Source organism: Oncorhynchus clarkii, chromosome 29 (genome assembly GCF_045791955.1).
Source record: "Oncorhynchus clarkii lewisi isolate Uvic-CL-2024 chromosome 29, UVic_Ocla_1.0, whole genome shotgun sequence".
Taxonomy (NCBI): domain Eukaryota; kingdom Metazoa; phylum Chordata; class Actinopteri; order Salmoniformes; family Salmonidae; genus Oncorhynchus; species Oncorhynchus clarkii.
This window is the reverse complement of record NC_092175.1, coordinates 15,660,773-15,688,254: the sequence shown is the minus strand read 5'-3', so window position 1 is coordinate 15,688,254 and position 27,482 is coordinate 15,660,773. Positions and strand designations below refer to the sequence as shown.

The 27,482-nt window shown below is 42.9% G+C and overlaps 1 pseudogene; it reads right to left on the bottom strand.

The window, feature by feature from the left end:
* LOC139388086 (voltage-dependent N-type calcium channel subunit alpha-1B-like) overlaps positions 1 to 27,482 on the bottom strand; it is a 223,390-nt pseudogene that overhangs the window by 186,281 nt on the left and 9,627 nt on the right.

Below are 27,482 nucleotides of genomic sequence, written 5' to 3'. Positions count from 1 at the left end.
TCCTTCCCCTCCTTGTATGTTGAGTGGTAGCACCTGTGAATGTTTAATTAGTTTGTCTTTATTAGACAGCCGGCCCGCCTGGTTGTTGTGCGGGATTATTTCTATGTAAACCTTCGGCTCTGTGGTATAGGCACGTTGTTTCCCATTTGTACATTTTGATTCCCTGTGTTTTGGGAACGTAACGTTTTTGTGAGCACCCTGTGGTGCATTGGTGCGATTAAAAGACGCGCAGCATTGAACTCTCTGTCTCCTGCATTTGACTCCACACCCACGACACCCGGAGCATTACAGAATTAAAAGCTGAAATGTCTTCAGTCAATAAGAATTCAACCCCTTTTTATGGCAAGCCTAAATAAAATCAGCAGTAAACATGTGCTTAAAAAGTCACATAATAACTTGCATTGACTCACTCTGTGTGCAATAACAATGTTTAAAAATATTTTTGAACGACTAACCCATTCTGTATCCCACTCAGTGGAGCAAACACAGATTCAACCACAAAGGCCAGGGAGGTTTTCCAATGCTCTGCAAAAGGGCACCAATTGGTAGATGGGTAAAAAGAAAACTGACATTGAATATCCCTTTAAGCATGGTGAAGTTATTAATTACACTTTGAAGGTGTATCAAAACACCTAGTCACTGCAAAGATACAGGCGTCCTTCCTAACTCAGTTGCCAGAGAGGAAGGAAACCGCTCAGGGATTTCACCATGAGGCCAATGGTGACTTTAAAACAGTTACAGAGTTGAATGGTTGTGATAGGCGAAAACTGAGGATGAATCAACAACATTGTAGAAACTCCACAATACTAACCTAATGACAGAGTGAAAAAAAGGAAGCCCGTACAGAATAAACATATTCTAAAACATGCATCCTGTTTGCAACAAGGCACTAAAGTAAAACTGCAAAAAATTAGACAAAGCAATTCACTTTTTGTCTTAAATACAAAGTGTTATGTTAGGGGGCAAAACGAATACAAGATTACTGAGTACCACTCTCCATAGTTTCAAGCATAGTGGTAGCTGCATCATGTTATGGGTATGCTCTTAATCGTTAAGGACTGGGGAGTTTTTCAGGATAAAAAATGTACACAATGGAGCAGAGCACAGGCAAAAATCCTAGAAGACAACCTGGTTCAGTATGCTTTCCACCAGACACCGGGAGATTAATTCACCTTTATGCAGGACAATAACCTAAAACACAAGGCCAAATCTACACTGGAGTTGCCTGTCTAGCAATGATCAAGAACCAATTTGACAGAGCTTGAAGAATTCTCAAAATCCAGGTGTGGAAAACTCTTAGAGAGTTACCCAGAAAGACTCACAGCTGTTATTGCTGCCAAATGTGATTCTAACATGTATTGACTCAGGGGTTGAATACTTATCTAATCAATATATATTAGTGTTTTAATTTTCAGGAATGTTTTACAAATGCTTGAATTTTTCTTCAACTTTGACAAAGTATTTTGTGTAGATCTTTGACAAAAAAAAAGTCTAATTAAACCCATTTTAATCCCACTTTGAAACACAACAAAATGTGGAAAATACTTGAATACTTTGTGAATACTTTTTGAAGGCTGTACACTGTATGTCTTGTAGGCCTATAGCATGGGTACTCAAGTACTATTTGAGCTGGTCACACAAATTTCCTCGGTGGCAAAGGTTGGGATGGATATTTTCATTTATCGGCGTAGCAACAAACCCCACCACGCATGCAACCCCAAACTGTTCACACCTTTCTTATTGGCAGGGAGAAAAATGTGGAAAAGCACATTTTCTGCAATTCTACACATCATTGTGTAGCTAGTGATAGTGATGCACATTTGAATAGTGATGCACATTTAAAACATCGCCATATTGGCAGCATTAACTCGGGCTCTCGAGTGGCGCAGCGGTCTAAGGCACTGCATCTCAGTGCAACACTACAGTCCCTGGTTTGAATCCAGGCTGAATTACATCCAGCTGTGATTGGGAGTCCCATAGGGCGGCGCACAATTGGCCCAGCGTTGTCCTCATTTGGCCTGGGTAGGCCGTCATAGTAAATAAGAATTTGTTCTTAACTGACTTTCTTAGTTTATTTTATTTTTTAAAATAATAATAAAAAAACGCCAGATTCAGAAGCTCAAAATACCCATTAGGAAAATAAACTGCAAAACCCCATTAGACTTTTGCCCCCCAAACAAAATACATAATTCATGATGGTTGCTGTTTTATTTTAGTTAGTTTTGAAATGATACGTTTCAATGATACGTTTCAATGATACGTTTCAATGATACGTTTCAATGATACGTTTCAATGATACGTTTCAGTATAGTTTTAGTTTTTCTTAAGTATTTTATTTCGTTCACGAAATTGTTTTTCCAATTTTTGTTTTTATTTTTGTTTGAGTTTTCCTTTACTATATCATCCTTGCATGGAGGACAGTGCACTATGATGTGAGCCCGCAAGTGCGATTAACCCAATCTAGCGACTTCCTCAAGCGAAGCCTCGTAATGAAAAGCCATATGCAGCCTACTGAACATGGATAGATCTGAATGCCGATGAGCAAATGTATAGCCTATAGGGTTTAATGACTAGAAGCAGCTACTGTAAGACTGAAAGTTCCATTTAAAAGCATTGAATATATTCCTGAAACTGGCAGCCCACCAAGACCACCTCAATATCTGGCAACCCAGCAGAACCACCTCTCCCACATAAGGAGCCAATTCTCCCTGCTCTTTCGCGGGTGATGGACTCATTACCATAACAAAATGTTATTCAGTCCTGCTCTTTTTCAACTCTACCTCTCTCTCCCAAAAATGTTTTATGCAGCACAGATATACAGTAGTAAATCAATTGCCATGGTTACTAAAAGGCCCCTCAGTGTTCCAAAGAGAAAGGGGAGAAGGGTTCAACATAAAACCCAAATAACTTCACCATCGGGGAATTGAACATAGATGGGTGTTCTTACTTAATTATTTATTTATTTGGCTTTCAGCAAGGATGCAAAGAAAGACATATTGTCTTTTAATTTTTTTTTAATAATAATAATAAAATAAGAGGACTCTATCTTCACAAGTTCAAACATGCCAGGATAGTTAAATGCTCCTTAAGCATCACACACACATGTATGTACGCACGCACACACGCACACACAGACAAAGCACAGGGGCTGTGTTTATCTTATTGACAGAGAGATGGAGGACAGAGGACCTTGAGCCTGGTAGTGAAGGGCAGGCAGTGGAGGGAGGCTCTTCTAGAGGGGGTCAGCCACTCCGATCCTGTTCCCATTCACACCCATGGATTAGATTGGCCCTCTGTGATGCGTGAGTGGCAGACAGTTCATATAAAGGCTGTCTTTTTCTTCTGTGTCCAAATAGCACCATAGGGCCCATGCCCTTGTCAAAAGGAGTTCACTATATAGCTAATAGGGTGACATTTGTGACGCATCATCTGTCTCAGTTCTGCACTGGACACTGACTGCCTGTGGTTCAGTTTCAGACAATAACTGGTGTGTGTGTGTGTATTACTCTATATGTAAGTGGATTGCCTGTCCACGAATGTGCATACATGTGTAAAATCAACATCTATACATGCATGTGTTTAAGTGTGCTAAGCAGTATATCGTATTTGACTATTTACCTGTATTGACCCATGTACCGGTGTGGATTTGTACTGTACCTTCTCTAACAGTATTTTAAAGGGGAATTCCGCCAATGTTCAACCTCATATTCATTATCTCCAGCACCCTATCATTGTCTACATACACTGAGTGCACAAAACATTAGGAACACCTGCTCTTCCCATGACATAGACCTACCAGGTGAATCCAGTTGAAAGCTCTGATCCCATATTGATGTCACCTGTTAAATACACTTCAATCAGTGTAGATGAAGGGGAGGAGACAGGTTAAAGAATGATTTTGAAGCCTTGAGGCATGGAATGTGTATGTGTGCCATTTAGAGGGTAGGTGCCAGGCGCACCGGATTGAGTGTGTCAAGAGCTACAACGCTGCTGGGTTTTTCACGCTCAACAGTTTCCTGTGTGCATCAAGAATGGTCCATCATCCAAAAAACATTGCAAATCTCTTAACTTTTGTTGATGTCATCTGGTAGAACTTTTAACGACAGTATATCAGAAAAGTGAGTACACCCCTCACATTTTTGTAAATATTTGAGTATATCTTTTCATGTGACAACACTGAAGAAATGACACTTTGCTACAATGTAAAGTAGTATAACAGTGTACATTTGCTGTCCCCTCAAAACAACTCAACACACAGCCATTAATGTCTAAACCGCTGGCAACAAAAGTGAGTACACCCCTAAGTGAAAATGTCCAAATTGGGCCCAATTAGCCATTTTCCCTCCACAGTGTCATGTGACTCGTTAGTGTTACAAGGTCTCAGGTGTGAATGGGGAGCAGGTGTTTTAAATTTGGTGTCATCGCTCTCACACTCCCTCATACTGACTGGTCACTGGAAGTTCAACATGGCACCTCATGGCAAAGAACTCTCTGAGGATCTGAAAAAAAGAATTGTTGCTCTACATAAAGATGGCCTGGGCTATAAGAAGATTGCCAAGACCCTGAAACTGAGCTGGTGGCCAAGACCATACTGCGGTTTAACTGGACAGGTTCCACTCAGAACAGGCCTCGCCATGGTCGACCAAAGAAGTTGAGTGCACGTGCTCAGCGTCATATCCAGAGGTTGTCTTTGGGAAATAGACATATGAGTGCTGCCAGCATTGCTGCAGAGGTTGAAGGGTTGGGGGGTCAGCCTGTCAGTGCTCAGACCATACGCCGTACACTGCATCAAATTGGTCTGCATAGCTGTCGTCCCAGAAGGAAGCCTCTTCTAAAGATGATGCACAAGAAAGCCTGCAAACAGTTTGCTGAAGACAAGTAGACTAAGGACATGGATTACTGGAACCATGTCCTGTGGTCTGATGAGACCAAGATAAACTTTGGTTCAGATGGTGTCAAGCGTGTGTGGCGGCAACCAGGTGAAGAGTACAAAGACAAGTGTGTCTTGCCTACAGTCAAGCATGGTGGTGGGAGTGTCATGGTCTGGGGCTGCATGAGTTCTGCCGGCACTGGGGAACTACAGTTCATTGAGGGAACCATGAATGCCAACATGTACTGTGACATACTGAAGCAGAGCATGATCCCCTCCCTTCGGAGACTGGGCCGCTGGGCAGTATTCCAACATGATAACGGCTCAAACACACCTCCAAGACGACCACTGCCAAAGAAGCTGAGGGTAAAGGTGATGGACTGGCCAAGCATGTCTCCAGACCTAAACCTTATTGAGCATCTGTGGGGCATCCTCAAACGGAAGGTGGAGGAGTGCAAGGTCTCTAACATCCACCAGCTCCGTGATGTCGTCATGGAGGAGTGGAAGAGGACTCAACCTGTGAAGCTCTGGTGAACTCCATGCCCAAGAGGGTTAAGGCAATGCTGGAAAATGATGGTGGCCACACAAAATATTGACACTTTGGGCCCAATCTGGACATTTTCACTTAGGGGTGTACTCACTTTTGTTGCCAGCGGTTTAGACATGAATGGCTGTGTGTTGAGTTATTTTGAGGGGACAGCAAATGTACACTGTTATACAAGCTGTACACTCACTACTTGTGTCATTTCTTCAGTGTTGTCACATGAAAAGATGTACTCAAATATTTACAAAAATGTGAGGGGTGTACTCACTTTTGTGATATACTGTATGTTTTTTTCTACAAAACAGAAATGTTTCACAGTATGTACAGTAGTCACTGGTATTGTGCTGAAGATAAGGAAAATTAGGTGGAGGAACTGCCCGTTAACGTTAGATTACATCAAAGAGAATAATTATTCTGATCAAGTTTTTTATTTGACTAAATAGAGGCATTCTAAGACACAATAAATGTGACACGGTGTGTGAAATGATAACTAATTAGTGCCGAGAATGAAGAAATGTATGAAAAGTGAATGCTTGATTTTAACAAATAACTAGGCAAATGGTAACTATTGGCCAGTACCAGGGTTTGAGTCTACAAAATATACCTATGCATTGTTCACTTCACTGTCAGATTTGTCCTCCTTTTATTTTTGGTTAAAGTTTGGTTGAACAGTATAAAGCAATCAGAATGGAGAAAGTGTTGACATTCTAGGGTCATGCACTTCCCCTAAAGTATAATTAGAACTTTTATTATTCAGAAACATCACATTAGGGCTGGGAAATATGGCCAAAATATAAAATAAAAGTTATAAATATGCTTTATGAGAAGTTCATTAACCTAGGGTGGCAACAATTAAATTATAAGTGATTTCAATTGGGCATTCTCCATTCTGATTATTAATAATGTTCAATCCAACTTCAACACCAAATCATTTTCAGCATTTTAATACATTTCTGAATTTCCTCTACTCGTGTGCTGTCATTTCTACATTGTGCCACGTAGGGCTGCAAAATAATCTAGCCCTAATTCATTGGTGAACTGTTGGAATCATGGACAGCATATAGAATACATTGTTGTTTGACATGACAAATAAAAAGTCAGGGTGGAATTATTGTGACTGGGTAAGAACCAAAATGTTGGGCAGTGTTTCCCAGTGGACCCTCATTAGATGTTACATTGTATGATTTATCTTACTTCATGTAGCTAGCTAGCGCTAGCTAACGTATTCATGCTTCGTCTATTCCTCTCTGATTTAGAAGATACTGTTGCACAAACAACATGCTGATAGTTAGCTACGTTTGCTCTGACTCTTTGTACATATAGCTAGCTAGCCAGCTGATTAGCAATTAGCATTTGCGGCTAACAATTTATTTTAGCCACAAATTGCTAAGAAATGACAAACTAGCTGTTTGCAGACAGTTAAGATACACAAACGAATATTGTAATTATAGAACACGTGTTGATTCATATTAAGAAGCAAAGGGGAAATCAGAATTGTTGTCATCTACATCTTGTTGCATCTGACCATGCAAACAGAGTGAATGGCACTGCAAGTGCTCCCGTGACAGGGCAGAGCTTGATGTGGGAAGCGCCTGTGGAAGCACCATGCAGGAGATGGAGAGATGACTCAAGTAACAGAGTAAACTATAAAAACACGCACTGTTAGTGGCATATCACATTTAACAATCCAAAGATTTAAGTAACTAATGTTAGGAGAGAAAAAGTAGCTTATTTCACTATGGACTAAGCAAACCGTTTTTTGGAAGACATGTTTTTCTTTAGGAAGCTGAGACATGATGCTCAACCGGCACAACTCATTCGCAATTCATTGCAAGTACCGTTCGCGCCTGGTTTGGGGGCAGGACCAAACTATTTCATGTAAATAGAGGAGGGGGAGGTTGGGCAATACAGAGGCTCTCTGGATGTTTACTTTTTGCGAAAAACAAGAAAATAAAAGAGTTAGTTAATTTTATTAGTACATTGTAAATAAAATATTATGTTAATGATGATAGGTTCATAATTTAATATTGGAAAAAATGTAGCTAATGTTCTAATATGTTTTTAGGGCCCCTGTCAGTCACAGGCCCTTAGAATCGTCCTAACTTTCCTCCCCCCATAAGGCCCCCTGCCTACATCTCCCTTTCTATTTGTCTTTTTTTTTTTCATGCCTACGATTAATTTTGGAATTCTAAGGACCCCAGTTAGCATTCCCTAAATAGCAAGCCTAAATCATCTCAAAATGACTTTACTTACTGTTGTTTATTAATTGTGTAGCACTTATTTATAAAGTATCTGATATTGGTTTCTCTATCAGTTTATACAGTGTTGTGTGTCTAAAACCTTCCGGAGTTGTGAGTTTTTTTTACCACTTGAGAAAATAGTCTACAACTGAACAACTAATACTATCCTCTCTGATATTCTATGCTTCTTGAACTTCTAAAGGATTATGTAACTAACACTCCAGGTTTGACATCTCTTTGAAGTGATTTCAGAATGCTATTTAGGGAATGCTAATAAGGGTCTCACTCAGTAATGCAAATGCTACAGTAACCTGTCGCTAAGAAAACTAGCCCATGTCTCGATTCCCTGTTTCTCTTAGTCCATTATGGTTATCCTATACAGATAATATTATGGATTTAGGACTTTGGTTGCCCTGTATTTGCCATTCAAAAATGCCGCAAAGCATAACCTATCAATCAAGAACGCTATCTGCCCGAATGCATAGTGCCAACTGTAAAGTTTGGTGGTTGGAGGGATAATGATCTGGGGCTGTTTTTCATGGTTCGGGGTAGGTCCATTAGCTCCAGTGAAGAGAAATCTTAATGTTACAGCATACAAAGACATTCTAGAAAATTATTTGCTTCCTAGACAATTCTGTGCATCCAACTTTGTGGCATCAGTTTGGGGAAGGACCTTTCCTGTTTCAGCATGACAATGCTCCCATGCACAAAGCGAGGTCCATACAGAAAGGGTTTGTCAAGATCGGTGTGGTAGAACTTGACTGGCCCGCACAAAGCCCTGGTCTCAACCCCATCGAACACCTTTGGGATGAATTGAACCACTGACTGTGAGCCAGGCCTATTCACCCAATATCAGTACCGACCTCACTAAATGCTCGTATGGCTGAATGGAAGAAAGTCCACGCAACAACATTTAGTGGAAAGCCTTCCCAGGAGAGTAGTAGCAAAGAGGGGACTAACTCCATATTAATGACCATGATTGTAAATAACAATTTGTTCTTAAGTTGTTTTTTTTACTTAACAGAGACGCTGAGAGTCGAGAAGCAGGTGAAACGTTTAATAAAACAACAAAGATGGAACAAGACAACGTAACAGTAGCATCTACGCTTAAACACAGGAACAATACTGACTGGGGAAAGAACCTAAAGGAGTGCCAGATAAAGGGGAGGTAATAAGTGAGGCAATGGAGTCCAGGTGTGCCTCATGATGACGTGCAGGTGCACGTAATGATTGATGCCAGGTGTGTGGTAATGATGGATCCCAGGATCGGTGATTAGTATACTGGCGACGTCGAACACCGGAGGGAGGGAGCGGGACGGGGAGCAGGAGGAGAAGCAGGAGTAGACGTGACAACTTTTACTTCACTACATTCCTAACGAAAAGAATGTACTTTTTACCCCATACATTTTCCCTGACAGTACTCTTTACATTTTGAAAAACTAACAGGACAGGAAAATGGTCCAATTCACGTACTTCAAGAGAACATCCCTGGTCATCCCTACTGACTCTAATCTGGCTGACTCACTAAACACACATGCTATGCTTCGTTTGTAAATGTGTTGTGTTGGACTGTGCCCCTGGCTAAAAAACAAGAAAATTGTGCTATCTGGTTTGCTTTGTGAAAGGAATTTGAAGTGAGTTATACTTTTGATACTTAAATATTTGAGCAATTACAATTACTTTTGATACTTAAGTATATTTAAAACCAAATACTTTTATACTTTTACTCAAGTAGTATTTTATTGGGTGACTTTCAATTTTACTTGAGCAATTTCCTATTAAGGTATCTTTACTTTTACTCAAGTATGACAATTGGGTACCTTTTCCACCACTGGAAATACAGTTGATCAACCTTCTAGAAGTTATGTGCAGGCATGGTTTGAGATTTGTTTGAAGATAGACATACTTTCCCATCAAGTTAAAAATGGATAAATACCAATATTTGCAAGAGAACTAGCCCACGCAAGGTTTAGAGTCTTTTTTTGTATGCATACACCTTTGATAGATGAGGCCTCTGGGGATGGAAGAATCCCTTGAAACTAACCCGAAGCCATTTTGGATGCTTTATGGTACATTAACGAAGTGATGTCATCATAGCTGACGCCCACTCTCATGCAGTGAGTCATTCCTACCATCCAGACCATTGGAGGGTGGTGGGACGTGACACCTCATACGTGGCACCTCATGCTTCACCTCTTCCATTGTTTCCCCAGTGCTACGCCTGCACTCACACAGGTGCAAAAGAAGTGTGTACACACAGTGAGAAGGGAGAGAGATTTGGGCAGGAACAAAGACCCACTTGCACCTGGTGTTGATTGGTATGGCAGCAGGTTTTGTTGCTGTGCAGGCGAACGGGAACGGTGAACAGTTCATCAGATAAAAGGGCTTCTTCTTTTAGGTTACACAGTAACGGACAGAGACTCTGGCACGTTATGTGTTCAGTCGTTCATTAAGATTGAGTGTGTGCATTTGTGTGTGTGTGTGTGTGTGCTCTACTTTGTTCTCAACTCCCGGATGAGATTGTGAACAAATACAATTGGGCCACAAACTGGAGGGCCCCAGATGAATCACTGCTGCCAGGAAGTCGGACACACACACACACACACATCTCAGTGAGAACTCACACCTGTAGAAACAAACACACCTGGGGAGGTGCAAATAGAACAGGAACACAGACAGGACCAGCTAACCTAATACAATCTGTCCACTCTGATGTGAGTCCCTTGAATGTACCATGGTTGAGGTGGTGAAACCTCCCCATACAGCTGGAAGATGGAGAGTAAAAAAACAAACTCGCTCACTTACTACAGTCAGTGGCCTTGCCACACTAAGTAGTGCATTTTGTAAAGCATTATAACTGTTTAGTGTCCCAGGGGTTCAGTTCATGGCTGCTGTGACATGATCATAATTACCATTGAAGAATGTAGGGGTGTCACTTTGGATATAAAATAAGGTGCCTGGCTTAATTTATTATGCATTAACCAACACAACCTTGATTACCGTAATAAGGACCTAAATCTGACCTGCTTAAAATTCTGATGATGTAAAAACCCATTTGATTTTGCAGCACTATTAACAAGCCTGTGCTTTTTATTGGACTTTATAGAGATTTGAGGGGCAGAGGTGCAGAGAGCAGTGCTCCTCTCCTGTAACTCTCATGGCACTACTCTGAAAGCAATATTCACAGAAATGTATCCTCGCAATAAAGGACCTTCAGGTGACACTGAAATGGAATTAAATGAATTAAAATTGATATGAGGGAGATAAAATAGAGAGCAGAAAAGACGATTGAGCAAAAACAGAATGAAGATCTGTGTGAGTGTGTGTGATGTGTGGACGTGTTTAACTATACTTTTGGGGACCAGAAGTACCCACAAGAAAAGTAATCAAACAAATATTTGACCAACTGGGGACATTTTGTTAGTCCCCACAAGGTCAAATGATATTTCTGGAGGGTTTAGGGTTAAGGTTAGAATTAGAATTAGTGTTAGGGTTAGAATTAGGTTTAGGGTTATGAGCTAGGGTTAGGTTTAGTGTTAAGCTTAGGTTTTTGGGTTGAAGTCAGGGTTAGAGTTGAGGTAAGGGTTAGGTTAAGGGTTAGAGAAAACAGGATTTTTCATGGGACTGAATTGTATGTACCGACAAGGTTATTTATACAAGACTGTGTGTGTGTGTGTGTGTGTGTGGTTGTGCGCAACAGCCAGTAAAAAAGAGAGAGATGAGAGAGAGAAAGAAAAAAAAACAAACAGAGAAAGAGAAACAAGGCAAGAAAGAGAGAGAGAGATAGAAGTACACTACATTGCCAAAAGTATGTGGACACCTGTTCAGTGACCATCTCATTACCAAATTAAAAAAAAAAAAAAAATTATTGAACCTTTATTTAACTAGGCACGTCAGTTAAGTAGTACTTTAAAGTATTTTTACTTAAGTACTTTACTCCACTGTGTATTGAAAGCAAATAGGCTTAATGTTTGGTTAGGGGGAATGGGAGGTGTTTGATGCATGGGAATTATAATAATGGTAGGCTAATAAAACATGCATTTGCCGTTGGTAAGGAGATCCCATAGCAGCATGTCGTCTAAAATGTTTATTTTTCTTTTATTATATACAATGCCTTTGGAAAGTATTCAGACCCATTGACTTTTTCTACATTTTGTTACGTTACAACCTTATTGCAAGCAAACCTGCCAATATGACAATATGTTAATTCCAGTTGCTGAAAACAGCTGGTTAAACTAGAAACGTGGGACGATTCGACAGCATTCTGCCACTTGCATAATGACTGCGACATAGGGACCAAAGAAATGCCCTATTACCTAAATTCACCGGGTTAGGTCATCAGATGCTCAAAAAAATACATGTCTCTGCAGAAACAAATCAATGCTAGCTAAGTTTTTCCTCGTTGAACCTGCGTTTATAATGTATCCAATTTCGGTTTATGGGTTGTTGGTTTAGTTTTCTTTAACTTTGTGGCAAGTATGGTCTACACGTGTAGGCGCATTTTGTGTCATGATTGCAAGGTGTCCCGATATATTTTCCAACTGTCCTGTTAGCTGGTTTTAATGTCCATTCTAGAATTACCTTCTAACCAATCAGAAATTAGTATTCAACAATGCTGTGGTATAAATCTCAATTTGTGGTGCATGCAAATTGCAAGAACTATTTGAGAAATGTACACACAGTACATAAATGAGGCCCCAGAATATCATGATCAAATTAAATCAGAGTTTATTTGTCATGTGCACAGGATACAGAAGGTGTAAACAACAGTACAGTGAAATGCTTGCAAGCTCTTCCTCAACAACAAGTCCTGTAAAATAAATGCACACAAGAATTAAGAAGTGATGTGATTTACATTACATGGCCAATAGTATGTGGACACCTGCTGGTCGAACATCTAATTCCAAAATCATGGGCAGTAATATGTAGTCGGGCTCCCCTTTGCTGCTATAACAGCCTTCACTCTTTTGGGAAGTCTTTCTACCAGATATTGGAACATTGCTGCAGGGACTTGCTTCTATTCAGCCACAAGAGCAGTAGTGAGGTCGGGTACTGATGTTGGGCGATTAGGCCTGGCTCGCAGTCGGCGGTCTAATTCATCCCAAAGGTGTTCGATGGGGTTGAAGTCAGGGCTCTGTGCAGGCCAGTCAAGTTCTACCACACTGATCTCGACAAACCCATTTTGTATGGTCCTCGCTTTGTGCACGGGGACATTGTCATGCTGAAACAGGAAAGGGCCTTCCCCAAACTGTTGCCACAAAGTTGGATGCACAGAATCGTCTAGAATGTAATTGTATGCTGTAGAGTTAAGATTTCCCTTCACTGGAACTAAGGGGCCTAGCCTGGAAACATGGAAAAACAGTCCCAGACCATTATTCCTCCTCCACCATAGTTGGCACAATGCATTCGAGCATGTAGCGCTCTCCTGGCATCCGGCAAACTCATTTTCATCCGTCAGACTGCCAGATGGTGAAGCGTGATTCATCACTCCAGAGAACGCATTTCCACTGCTCCAGAGTCCAATGGCGGCGAGCTTTACACCACTCCAACCGACGCTTGGCATTGCGCATGGTGATCTTAGGCTTGTGTGCGGCTGCTTGGCCATGGTAACCCCTTTCATGAAGCTCCCGACGAACAGTCATTGTGCTGCCGTTGCTTCCAGAGGCAGTTTGGAACTCAGTAGTGAGTGTTGCAAAGGAGGACAGACGGTTTTTACGCCCTACGTGCTTCAGCACTCTGCAGTCCCGTTCTGGGAGCTTGTGTGGCCTACCACTTCGTGGCTGATACGTTGTTGCTCCTAGAATTATCCACTTCACAATAACAGCACTTACAGTTGACCGGGGCAGTTCTATTAGCACAGAAATTTGACGAACTGACTTGTTGGAAAGGGGTAATCCTATGATGGTGCCACTTTGAATGTCACTGAGTTCTTCAGTAGGGGCCATTCTACTGCCAACGTTTGTCTATGGAGATTGCATGGCTGTGTGCTCGCTTTTATACACCTGTCAGCAACGGGTGTGGCTGAAGTAGCTGAATCCACTAATTTGAAGGGGTTTCCACATACCTTTCTCCATGTAGTGGATGTCGCTTTCCAGTTGAAGGGGTCAAGAGTTTTGTCATATGCTGTTGCATATGTTTTACAAATCTTTTATTAAGAGTATTTTAACGTTTTTTATTGTTTGTTGGTTTGGCAATGCCACTGTCAGCCAGAGAGATGTGTTGAGAAGGATTATTACCACAGCAAGCAGTTAGGCCTGGATGAGATCTTGAAGGTCGGGGCCCTCCGTAAAGCTCACAAAATCATTTTAGACCCAAGCCACCCCCTGTACCTGGACTTTGAACTACTCCCCTCTGGGCGCAGGTATAGGGCACCCCTCAGCAGGAAAAACACAACTAGACAATCATTTGTTCCAGGTGTGATATCCCTCCTAAATAGCTCGGGATAATGTTCCTATCGACTCTGTAAGGCCAGCAGGCTAGTCTGATTAAAAAAAAAATAATAATCTTTATTTATTATAATTATAATTATTTTGATTTGTATTGGTATGTAACTGTTATGAAAGTTGTATTGTAATTTTTGTTTTGTATTTAAACGCCACTTTAAACGTGTACATGACACTGCAACAAAATTTCCCCATGGGGACAATAAAGTCAGTAAGTAAGTAAATAGTGTATTGGTAACAATCCCAGATTCTACTTCCTTGTGAATACGTGCTCTTCTTCAGAGATTTCACCTCGAGAGAAAGCCACAGTTGAAGTGCTTGACATGAAGGTTTTTCTTCACACATGGCTCGTTCAATGCTAATTATCATGAATGTGATTGCTTCATTTTTTTCCCGCAGCAATTAGCCAAGTCATATAATGACTACATTTCCCAAAATGTCATTTCATTCTGTCATGATTGAGCAAATTAAAATGAGACATGTCATTTAATGATTACCATGGTTGTAAGGATGCCTCTCATATTTATTGAAAATCATATCATATCTGAGAACCTGAGATTTTCTGTATCTGAGTGTTATGTCATTTTAGGTGGAAGCAGAAGGTTTGTGATAAGAGAGAGAGGAGAGACAAAGAGAGAAGCGGTGATATTGGTATTCTCTCTTTTCTGTAGTGGCCTGCTGGGTGGCCATCCCCCAAGGACAGAGTCAGCCTTGGGCTCGGTCACTCTCTTCACATGGCCATGGCTCTCTCTGTGTCACTGTAGTGGTAAAAAAATACCCCTCTGAAGTCTGATTGGTTGAACTTGTCCACATCTGTCTGTATTGATGTGCATTGGAAAATTCATTTATTCAGAATGCCCTACTTGTAGGCCAAACAACCTGATGGAAAGATCAACGACTCATGATTGGACAACAAGATGTCAATCAGTCCGCCAAAGGAGCCAAGATGGAGTCCTCTGTCCTCCCGTCTTTCCCCGGGTGGCAGCGTTGAGCAGTCAATCCCAGACTAACAGTTGGAAGCTGTGTATGTAAGGAGGAAGTGTTTGATGAGCACCTCTCTGAGCCAGGAAGTTTCATCGCTGAATCAGAGCTCCTAACCGATTACATTGACTAGGGAGCTGTGATGATTCATCAGGCTCTGTGGCAGAGACCTCAGTGGAGATGCTGCTAATTATTCATGGCTTCCCACTGCTAACCTCTCTTCACCGATCATACCATTTTGCTTCCAAGCTGCAAATGAATACAAATACATAAAAAGGCCTGTCAAGGAAGGCTTGCAAAATGATCATGTTGGCTTTGAGGTCCAGACACATAGTGCTCCAGTTACTTACTCCTCCATCTGTTCTCAAGATGGAGATATATTTTTGTTGTTTCTTTGTGTACAAATTGTCGGCTGTAAAACGTCTCCCTCAAACCCCATCTGCTGTTTCTGTTGTCCAAAGACATCGGAACATCAATGGTACCAAAACAATAAAAGCCTTGCGATGTGACTGGCCCGTCTCTTCTATGTGTGGTACTTATCTCTCTCACAACATGTCCCTCAAAAAAACGCCACATGTGGAGGAAGTGAAACCACCAACGTTGTGAATAATGAACGCTGTAGCGAACTCCTGTTAGTGTACGCCAGCCTCCTCTTCATTCTCACTGAGTGCTCCTCTCGAAGGTGGCGGTCAACAGAACACAACCCACATCACATGGCTGTGTTGTAACGGGATGTTTGACTAGCGCTAATGGATCTCTAGAACACCATGGAACGCCTGTAAAGGGGAGAGAATTATTTGTTATTTTTTTTGCGGATTGTCCCTACTCCCAAACAGCAGTGTATTGGTGAGGATGGTTTCAGAGAAAGCTTAATGTCTGCCTCCCTTCAGCTCCACATAACAGAGGGTGAGTGAGGGGAGAGTGTTTGCTTTGTGTGCTCAGAGAAAACCCTTCCTCCTCCAGTTTCCCTTCCCTTCTGTCTCATTACATCTACCAGGAGGCTGCATTGGTACTGAAGCACTCGCCTCGCCTCGTCTCGCCTCAGTGGATAAACGCTCTGTTTCTTCACCCAGAGCCCCCTATGTGTACCCTCTCTCTGTGGCATATCTGACACACTTTATAATGACACCTTGTAATAAAGCATTTGTAATGGCTTAGTAAATATTTTATTCATAATTTATTAGTCATTACTTCCACATTTGTAAATGTTAGCGAGCTAGTTATTCACACATTTATAAAATACTTTTAAAGGTTGTAATAATGATTTATAAGATCATTAATAACATGTTTTCTTGCCCTCAGAAAAGGCTAAATTCCTCAGGGCATGGTCTCTACAAGGTGTCAAAAGCGTTCCACAGGAATTCTGTTCTGTTTTGTTTAATCAGTGTATATTTAAGCAATAAGGCACGAGGGGTTGTGGTACTGTATATGGCTAATATACCATGGCAAAAGGCTGTTTTTATGCACAACGCAAAGCTTTAAGCCAATCCACATTCAGGGTTCAAACCACCTAGTTTATGATGAAAATGCTATTCCAAAACAGTCACACTGTTGTAATTCTGCAATTTGTAACTTCAAACACACACTAAGCTGAGAAAAGTAAAAATAATTGTCTGAAAAAGCTAACATTAATGTTTCTTGGGAGTGAGTTTGAAGGAATTAATATCCACGTGAGAAAAACTGACTGGTGTGGCTGGTAGGCTACATCTCCTGTTTTTTGACTAGTTAACGTTCACAAGTTTTTTTTAAATGTTTTTATTATTTTTTTACTTTTACCCCTTTTTCTCCCCAATTTTCATGGTATCCAATTGGTAGTTCATCTTGTATCATCGCTGCTACTCCTGTACGGACTCGGGAGAAGCGAAGGTCGAGAGTCGTGCGTCCTCCGAAACAAGACCCAACCAATCTGCACTGCTTCTTAACACAATGTGTTGGAGGAAACACCGTACACCTGGCGACCGTGTAAGCGTGCCACAGGAGTCGCTAGAGCGCGATGGGACAAGGACATCCCGAGTCCGTACGGGAGTTGCAGAGATGAGACAAGACTGTAACTACTACTAATTGGATACCACGAAATTGGGGAGAGAAAAGGGGTAAAATATATTTTTTAAAACAACATTTTAAAAGATCGCACCTAAATCAACCATTTATCGGATCATCAAGAACTTCAAGGAGAGCAGTTCAATTGTTGTGAAGAAGGCTTCAGGGCGCCCAAGAAAGTCCCGCAAGCGCCAGGACCGTCTCCTAAAATTGATGCAGCTGCGGGATCGGGGCACCACCAGTACAGCTTGCTCAGGAATGGCAGCAGGCAGGTGTGAGTGCATCTGCATGCACAGTGAGGCAAAGATTTTGGAGGATGGCCTGGTGTCAAAAAGGGCAGCAAATAAGCAGCTTCTCTCCAGGAAAAACATCAGGGACAGACTGATATTCTGCAGAAGGTACAGGGATTGGACTGCTGAGGACTGGGGTAAAGTCATTTCCTCTGATGAATCCCCTTTCCGATTGTTTGGGGCATCCGGAAAAAAGCTTGTCCGGAGAAGACAAGGTGAGCTCTACCATCAGTCCTGTGTCATGCCAACAGTAAAGCATCTTGACACCATTCATGTGTGGGGTTGCTTCTCAGCCCAGGGAGTGGGCTCACTCACAATTTTGCCTAAGAACACATCCATGAATAAAGAATGGTACCAACACATCCTCCGACAGCAACTTCTCCCAACCATCCAGGAACAGTTTGGTGACGAACAATGCATTTTCCAGCATGATGGAGCACCTTGCCATAAGGCAAAAGTGATAACTTAGTGGCTCGTGGAACAAAACATCGATATTTTGGGTCCATGGCCAGGAAACTCCCCAACTTGTGGTCAATCCTCAAGAGGCGTGTGGACAAACAAAAACGGGCGGGTGGACAAACAAAAACCCACAAATTCTGACAAACTCCAAGCATTGATTATGCAGGAATGGGCTGCCATCAGTCAGGATGTGGCCCAGAAGATAATTGACAGCATGCCAGGGCGGATTGCAGAGGTCTTGAAAAAGAAGAAGAACACTGCAAATATTGACTCTTTGCATCAACTTCATGTAATTGTCAATAAAAGCCAGTTGACACTTATGAAATGCTTGTAATTATACTTCAGTATTCCATAGTAACATCTGACAAAAATATCTCAAGACACTGAAGCAGCAAACTTTGTGAAAATTTATATTTGTGTCATTCTCAAAACTTTTGGCCACGACTGTATATGCTGCCACTTTGCCCCCTAAGTTGTCCCCTCTTTGTCTCCTGAATGCAATTTGTAAGATACAGCTGCAATGCATTTTTGGAGAAGTGTGCATTGCTTTACGTATATTTTGCACACTGCCTGTGACTGTTGCTGGTGGCGAGAGAGCTTTCAGTAAGCTAAAACTTTTTAAGGTCCACTATGTCCCAGGACAGTCTTTGCAGTCCATGCTGTCCATTGAAAGTCAGTTAGCTAGAAAGCTGGACTTCAAAGACTTGTTCAGTGACTTTTCTAGCAAGAAGGCTCGGCACTGGGCTCTTGGTGATTAAGGCTGAGCAAGGGCCAATGATAACTGTTACATGGCATGGCAATGGATATTGGATCACTACACACATGATGCCCACAGTCTGAGAACAAAACTGAGAACAGACTGAGAATGTCACGCCCTGACCTTAGTATTCTTTGTTTTCTTTATTATTTTGGTTAGGTCAGGGTGTGACAAGGGTGATATATGTGACTTTGTACTGTCTAGGGGTTTTGTATGTTTATGAGGTTGTTTACTATCTAGGTGTTTTGTATGTCTATGGTTGCCTAGATTGGTTCTCAATCAGAGGCAGCTGTTTATCGTTGTCTCTGATTGGGAACCATATTTAGTGATCGATCCAGGGAGAGTACCAGAGCCCGCTTGGGATTCTATGGAACAGTGTGAGGAGGGATACAGGAGAATGGAGGAACGGCGACGATATAAGGGTACACGGCTAGCACGGAAGCCCGAGAGGCAGCCCCAAGATTTTTTTGGGGGGGGGCATACGAGGAGATTGGCTGAGTCAGGTAGGAGATCTAAGCCAACTCCTCGTGCTTACCGTGGGGAGTGTGTTACTGGTCAGGCACTGTGTTATGCAGTGGAACACACGGTGTCTCCAGTGCGCATTTCTAGCCTGGTGCGCTCTATTCCAGCTCCTCGCATTGGCCGGGCTAGAATGGGCACCCAGCCAGGAAGGAGGGTGCCGGCTCAGTGCTCCTGGTCTCCAGTACACCTCCATGGACCAGGATATCCTGCACCGGCTCTGCGTACTGTGAGTCTGCACAGCCCTGTGCGTCCTGTGCCAGCGCCCTACTTTTGCAGGGCAAGTATAACCATCCAGCCAGGACGGGTTGTGTCAGCTCTACACTCCAGACCTCCAGTACGCCTACACAGCCCAGTACGTCCTGTGCCTGCTCCCCGCACTCGCCCTGAGGTGCGTGTCCCCAGCCCGGTACCACCAGTGCTGGCACCACGCACCAGGCCTATTGTGCACCTCGGCAGTCCAGTACGCCCTGTTCCTCCTCCCCGCACTCGCCCTGAGGTGCATGTCCTCAGTCCGGTACCACCAGTGCTGGTACCACGCACCAGGCCTCCAGTGCGTCTCCAGGGTCCAGTACTCCCTGTTCCTGCTCCTCGCACTCGCCCTGAGGTGCGTGTCCCCAGTCCGGTACCACCAGTGCTGGTACCACGCACCAGGCCTCCAGTGCGTCTCCAGGGTCCAGTACTCCCTGTTCCTGCTCCTCGCACTCGCCCTGAGGTGCGTGTCCCCAGCCTGGTACCACCAGTGCTGGCACCACGCACCAGGCCTATTGTGCACCTCGGCAGTCCAGTACGCCCTGTTCCTCCTCCCCGCACTCGCCATGAGGTGCGTGTCCCCAGCCCGGTACCACCAGTGCCGGCACCACGCACCAGGCCTACAGTGCGCCTCGCCACTCCAGACTCGACCATCAGTCCAGTGGCGTCCTCTAGTCCGGGGTTGGCGGTGAGGGATCCCGCTCCAGAGACATTACGTAAGTGGGCCGAGTCAGAAGTGGAGCGGGGTCCACGTCCCTCAACAGAACCGCCACCGCAGAGTTATGCCCACCCAGACCCTCCCATATAGGCTTAGGTGTGCGGCCGGGAGTCAGCACCTTTGTGGGGGGTACTGTCATGCCCTGACCTTAGTATTCTTTGTTTTCTTTATTATTTTGGTTAGGTCAGGGTGTGACGGGTGACATGTGTTTTTGTACTGTCTAGGGGTTTTGCATGTTTATGGGGTTGTTTACTATCTAGGTGTTTTGTATGTCTATGGTTGCCTAGATTGGTTCTCAATCAGAGGCAGCTGTTTATCGTTGTCTCTGATTGGGAACCATATTTAGGCAGCCATATTCTTTGTGTAATTTGTGGGTTATTGTCTATGTCTAGTTGCCTGTGTCTGCACTAGTATTATATAGCGTCACGGTCGGGTTGTTGTTTTGTATAGTTTAAGTGTTCTTCGTCGTAATTAAAAAGTATGTATTCATCTTACGCTGCGCCTTGGTCTACTCCATACAAGGAACGTGACAGAGAACAAGATATATCTCAAAGTAATAGCTGGATTGCCATTTGTTGCGCACAATCAAGACCCCAAGTGGAAGAAACTATTGACTTGGTGACCACTTGACCTTTCCTCTAGCGCCACCATCAGGCCTTTCCATTTCCACCTTTACAGCTGCTTATTTTCTAGTTGGTATGTATACTTAGTTCAAAAATCTGCTGCTGATTTTTTTTTTATGTCATTCTATAGATGATAATGTTAATTTATTTTAATTGAAGAAGTTGTATATTTAAGTCATATTTATATAAAGTTATTCATTTATGTTAAGAGAATTTTCCATTCAAGATTTTTACCATTAATTACATTTAGAATGTAAAACATTTCTTATACAGGGTATCAGTCTTGCATCAAATAGTGAATTCTACTGTATGCAGAATGTTGCATGCATGTCTGCACAGTGCTATGTTTTCACAGCTCACTGTCAGTAAATATCGTACAGTAAATATTGGACTATAAGAGAGTTGCAAGCCTGCAAAGGTAGAGTTATTTAAAGCTTTGAATGGGTCGATTGGGTTCTGGAGGTGTGTGGTTACAGCAATTGCGCAGGGTTGGTGTGGCCTGTGTTGGTGGGGCCCAATGTGATATCTTTTCATGGTGCCCAAAATCCCTGGCGGCGCCCATGGATGTAGGGTGAGAGAGGATGGAAGAAGATGTAACACCATGTAAAGAAAGAGATTGTGTTTCCATTGAGACGTGTTGCCACACAGCCTGGGGGAATATGACTAAGCCTAGGAGGAGCGAGGGTACACTCACACAACTCTCATGTGCAGAGTCCATAGCCACTCATCAAAGCCAGAAAAATGTGCCTCCTATCTGTACATAATAAGCCTCCTTCCTATCTGTACATAATAAGCCTCCTAACTCTACGGAAATAAGCCTCCTATCTGTACATTTCAAATCGTCTTTTGATGCCCTTACCAGGACGGATGACACGGAGACTATCGTTTTACCGTCACTTTCCATCAGGCAGTGACAGGGCAGCACGGCCATTTTAAAGGACACCATATGGTCCGTTCACACAGTCATGTCTAACATGCTGACCAAACCGCGTATCCGCGTGCACGTTGATTTTGTTCACCCACACCAGAAGCGATCAGGACACGCAGGTTGAAATATCAAGACAAACTCTAAACCAATTATATTAATTTGGGGACAAAGTCAAAAAGTATTAAACATTTATGGCAATTTAGCTCGCTAGCTTGCTGTTGCTAGCTAATTTGTCCTGGTATATAAACATTGGCTCGTTATTTTAACTGAAATGCACAAGGTCCTCTACTCCGACAATTAATCACAGATAAAATGGTCAACTGAGTTTGTTTCTCGTCATCTCTCCTGCTTCCTTCAGGCTTCCTTTTCTTTTTTGGACTTCATATGGTGGTTGGCAACCAACTTCACTGCATTACTACAACCTTCCTGAGTGTGGACCTGTTCAACTTTCAATCACCCACGTGGGTATATGCTCCTAAAAACCAAAGAGGAGATGGGAGAGGCAGGATTTGCAGCGTTGAGCGTCACAAATAGAATCCATTTATATTTTAGTGCCTGGCCACGCAGATGCTCGCTGAGGCGCGCGAGCAGTGTGGGTGCAATGATTGAATAACATGTATGTGTACATTTATGTTGCAACGCTCACACACAGCATGTTATTCAGCAGAGCATCCCCCATACATAAGTATTTGTATACTGTTTCTCCCTCACATAAAACTAGCTCCAAATAATCTCATGCACACCTGTAGATCTTTGTGAGAGAGAAACTGACAGACACATTCAGCAGACAGACAGCTACAGTAGTTTGGCAGAGGTTCAAAGGGACGGTTCATTGATGCTGTTAGGGGGCCGAAACAGGCAGGAGTGACCCAACCACACTTCTCTCTACTGACACTCTGAAGCCCATGATTGTTATATTACATGAAAAGGCAAATGAAAGGGCAAAGGATAGAAGGCACTTCTTTGAAGTCAGCAAGGACCATCTCATATTCATAACATTCAGAGGTCTGACACGGGAACATCAAGCCCATACGCAGATAACAACAAACAACACTACTACCAATGTTTTGTCTGCAGGTCACTTTAAGTTTACAGTTAGTTGAGAGGGAAGGCTTTGACCTCACTGCGAGAGCCTTTGATTGTGGTTGCCATGCAGATTTCTAAGGGCTGTAAAAGGCCAATAAAAGCGATGCCTGCCTGTCTCAGAGCATGGACAAGTAGAGGAGCTGGTGCTCTGACCACAGGAGCACAGTGGAGCACAGACCTGGCAAGCACTTAGAAGGAAACAAAACAGCTCATTATAGATCCCACGGTCGACACACAATATACAGTACACATGCCTTACATCTTAACATCTCCTGTGGATGGCCAAATGGGATGATTAAAAGCTAGCTATCAATCAAATGCATGGGCTTTTCATTGAGCTTTTCATCAAGCTTCAGTACATAAGTGATTCATGACTCTGTTATAGGTCCAATAGACCAAGGAGCCTTTTCAATCAAAACAGGGAACCAGGTTTCTAGATCAAGTAAATAATTAGATTTTCCCGTGCAGTGGGTCTAAAAACATCCACTGTCATTTATTTGGTCGGGTACCTGAAACAAAACATCCAGTCTTGCAGCGCCAGAAGATTTGTACTCCTCTCTGAAAATATGGTTAGAGTGTAATTGAATGGAGCCCGTGAATTTGACAGGAGTAAACACACTGCTGCCACCAGTGGTTTAAAGCAAGAAAAGGCCCCGTGCTATTCTTCATCATGTCATGGACACTCTCAGAGAAAGTTGTCTGCTTTGGCTTCAGGTCAGTTCTCTCAGTTCTCTCTTTTCTGGGATCAGTACGCTATTGATTGGGCCTGTGGCACCCAGGGCAGATTTATTGTCTTATTAGCAGGGGCTAATGCCTGATCAGGACAGATTAAAAGGTCTACCACTGCCCCAAGGACCACAATCATTTAGGAATTAGCTATTTAATTAGGAGCTGAAGACTATATTGACAAGAGTTATCCCAAAGGTTACAGCCATGTGGGTGGCTAAGCTAGCACGGAGGAGGACAGAGACTTCAGAATTGTTCACAGCATATACTGTGAACAATTCTGAAATCTCTGTCCTCCTGCATGCTGTTTTAATGGTTAAAATATACATGGAAGAATGAGCATGTATGTTATTGTGACGCCAACTTAGCATGTGACGTAGGCAAGGAAGCAGTGCTTACCCTGTGATAATCAAATAATTGCATCAAAACCTTAGGCATGAGTACCCTGGCGCCTTTCCTATCTTTCCATCCATTAAAAGCCATTCAAATCCTGGGCGTGAGAGGCCTTATCTGACTCCAGTCATTGTTAAATGTGCAGGATCAACATATGCATAGCTGCTTTGCCTAGCTTGAAGTAGCTTTTTTTTCTTGAGCCAATTTCATATTTTGCGCATGCATATTGCCTAAGCATGTTGTGTGGCTATTGTTGGTGTAAGCTGTGTACAGGCAACCACCATGGCACCCTCTCATTTATTACTAGCTCTCGGGCAGGTGAACCGAGTGAGTACTGGATTGTCCACTTGTCTGGAACGTCATTACCAATTAATATACAGAAACATTATTCCATGTCATAGACCGACCAGGGAAATCCAGGTGGAAGCTATGATCCCTTAACGATGCCACTTGTTAAATCCACTTCAATCAGTGTAGATGAAGGAGAGGAGACAGATAAAGAAGGATTTTTAAGCCTTGAGACAATTGAGACATGGATTGTGTGTGTGTGCCATTCAGAGGGTGAATGGGCAAGACAAAAGATTTAAGTGCCTTTGAACGGGGTATGGTAGTAGGTGCCAAAAGCACAGATTTGTGTCAAGAATTGCATCGCTGCTGGGTTTTACACACTCCACAGTTTCCCGTGTATTTCAAGAATGGTCCACCATCTAAAGGACATCCGACCAACTTGACAGAACTGTGGGAAGCATTGGAATCAACATGGGCCAGCATCCCTGTGGAATGCTTTCAACACCTTGTAGTGTACATGCCCCGACAAATTGAGGCGTTTCTGACGGCAAAAGTAACTCAATATTTGGAAGGAGTCCCTAATGTTTTGTATACTCAGTGTTTATGTTGCTAGATGTAAAGTGTTACGTTGCGTTTGCTATTTAGTTGTAAACATGTATGCGAGTGTTATAGCTACTATGGATTACTTGCTTTGATTGTTGCTAGCCATGTCTTATATTGAAATTAAACAAATCAATGCACCTGTCACGTCTACTCCCACTCCCTCTCTCTGTCGTTCGACATCGCAGGTGTACTGACCACTGGTCCTGGCAATCATCATTACGCACACCTGGCACCACCGTTACAAGCACCTGCGCCTCATTATGAGGCACACCTGGACTCCATCACTTCACTAATTACCTCCCCTATATCTGTCACTCCCTTCGTTTAATTCCCCAGGCAGTATTGGTTATGTGTTTCATGTCCAGGCGCTACTCTTGGTTTGTTTCGGTCCATGTTTCTTGTACTATTAATAAACTCACCACCTGCTTTCCAAATCCCAACGTCCTCGTTACAACGTTGCTTCACTACTAAGCTGTCACTAGCTATAAAACTATATGTATCCTTGATGTTGTGTTATGTTTCTGATTAGCTAGCCAGCTACTTCACGTCACACTAGACACTAGTGTTCTGAATAGCCATGATCATTGTAAGAATTGTAAACCCATTGTGAAAAGCTATGGCGTTTGTATTGTGAATTATTTGGATGAAATGTGTCCATATATTGGTATTTTAGTGCCACCTATCAGTTGTTACTGTGGATGCTACATCAGTCTATGGCTGAGCTTAGTTGAGCAGTGTCATTTGGTGAAAATTGTTTGTTGTAGCTCCAACAACCAGAGTGACATAAGCTATCTATTGTATGGTGAACTTGGGCTTCTACAAGGTTTGTTTGTGAGTAAATCTGGCTTTGATAATAGCCTGTGCTTACCCAGCCACCGACCTAACCGCACGTTACTGGACAAACATAACTGCTAGACAAAGTCTATTTCATTTTGCACACCAGTACAGCCATGGGAACTGCATATGGAGATACAGCACACAAAATATAATTAATAATGCTAAGTAATTGCATAGGACCATATGAACAAAAATGTATCTTGCAAAACACAGCTTTAATGACAATAATGAGGTCTAATTGTCTGATTGTAATAGCTGTACTATCTAACCTGAGGGAGGGTAGTCAATCCTCCTCTATTACATCCTTTCATCAGCTTCACCTCTTCATCACTCATTATGATCACTCACTTACTCCCCCTTACCCTCTTTAAATGCTAAATGTAACCAAAAGGATGAAAAAGTATAAACTGGCCTGTGATCAGTGCTTGTAAATATGTATGTGAGTGTTTTTAGCTACTATGAGTGTCAAGCCAAGTTAAAACCACTCTGCCTCAGGGCTGAGCCTCAGGCCTCTCTGTCCTCTCTGTCTGGGGTCCTTCTCTCTCCTCTCTTCTTCTCTCCACTTCTCCTCTCTTCCCCTCTCCACTTCTCTCGTATCAACTCTTCTCGCCCACTCTTACTGTACCTTCCTGTCCTCCCCTCTCCTCCCCAACTCACAACCCTCCTCTCCTCTCTTATCAACTCCTCTTCGCTCCCCTCTTCTCCTCTCCTCCTCATCCCACTTATATCTTCATCTCCTCTCTTATCCTCTTCGCTCCCCTCTTCTATCCTCCCGATCTTACTCACATCTTCCTCTCCTCTCTATCCCACTCATCCCTTTGTTCTCCTCCCCACTCTTATCTTCCTCTTGTGGAATAATCTTCCAAATTCTCTTCAATGGGATATTTTGGTGCCTCTAGGGCAATTCAGACTGCTGATTTAGGACCTTACTACTGTTTTGTATTTATGTTTTGCATTTCTTATTTGTATTTGATATACATATTTTTGCAATTAGAGGGCTCATCTGTAAAAGAGACATTGGTCTCAGCATGACTCCCTGTCGAAATAAACAAAAACATAAAAAATAAAAATAGTATTCTCCATCCCCCTCTCTGGTCTGTGCCAGTGTCTGAACACCAACAAGGGAATAAATCATAATTGAAGCAAGATCAGAGCTGGAGGGCCCACCGCAGATAAGACATTTCATACTGCAATAAAATAAAATAGTGCGACTGATAACACAGCTGATGTTACGACTTAGGAGAGGTGCGTGTGTAGGGGAGGGTGCACGCAGAAGACCACATCAACAGCCTCCCTCCCTCCCTCCAACACTCCCCCATCTTAATCTCCATTCCTTCCCGGCTTCAGTATCCAGCTTGATTGATTTGTTTAGTGACTTTCCGGATTGGCCATTATTTACACCATAAATCCCATCCAGACTCCTTGTAACACCAAGCTGGCACAATATCTTGTAGCTTACAAAGCAAATGAACAGTTACCACTGGTTAAGAGCAACACTGGCTCCCTACAGCAGTGGAGTGTGATACAATGATTCTAGGTGATTACATGGTGTTGGTACTACATCACTGCTCCCCATAGCCAGTCCTACCCTCTCACCCCTGTCTGGGGTGGCTCAATCAGAGATCAAGCCATTACTGCTCTCCAGAGCCCTCTGTCTGGCTGGTAGTCTCCATACTAGCCAGGTACTCTCTCTCAGGCCAGGTAGTCTCTCTCAGGCCAGGTACTCTCTCTCAGGCCAGGTACTCTCTCTCAGGCCAGCCAGACTAAGAGCTGCCCCCAGACTTTGAACTTATGGTACTTAGAGCATCCATCCAAAACGGTGGAACAATGACCCAGTAAAAATGGTACTGTATCACTGAAGTTGTACTCATTTTCACCTTTGGCC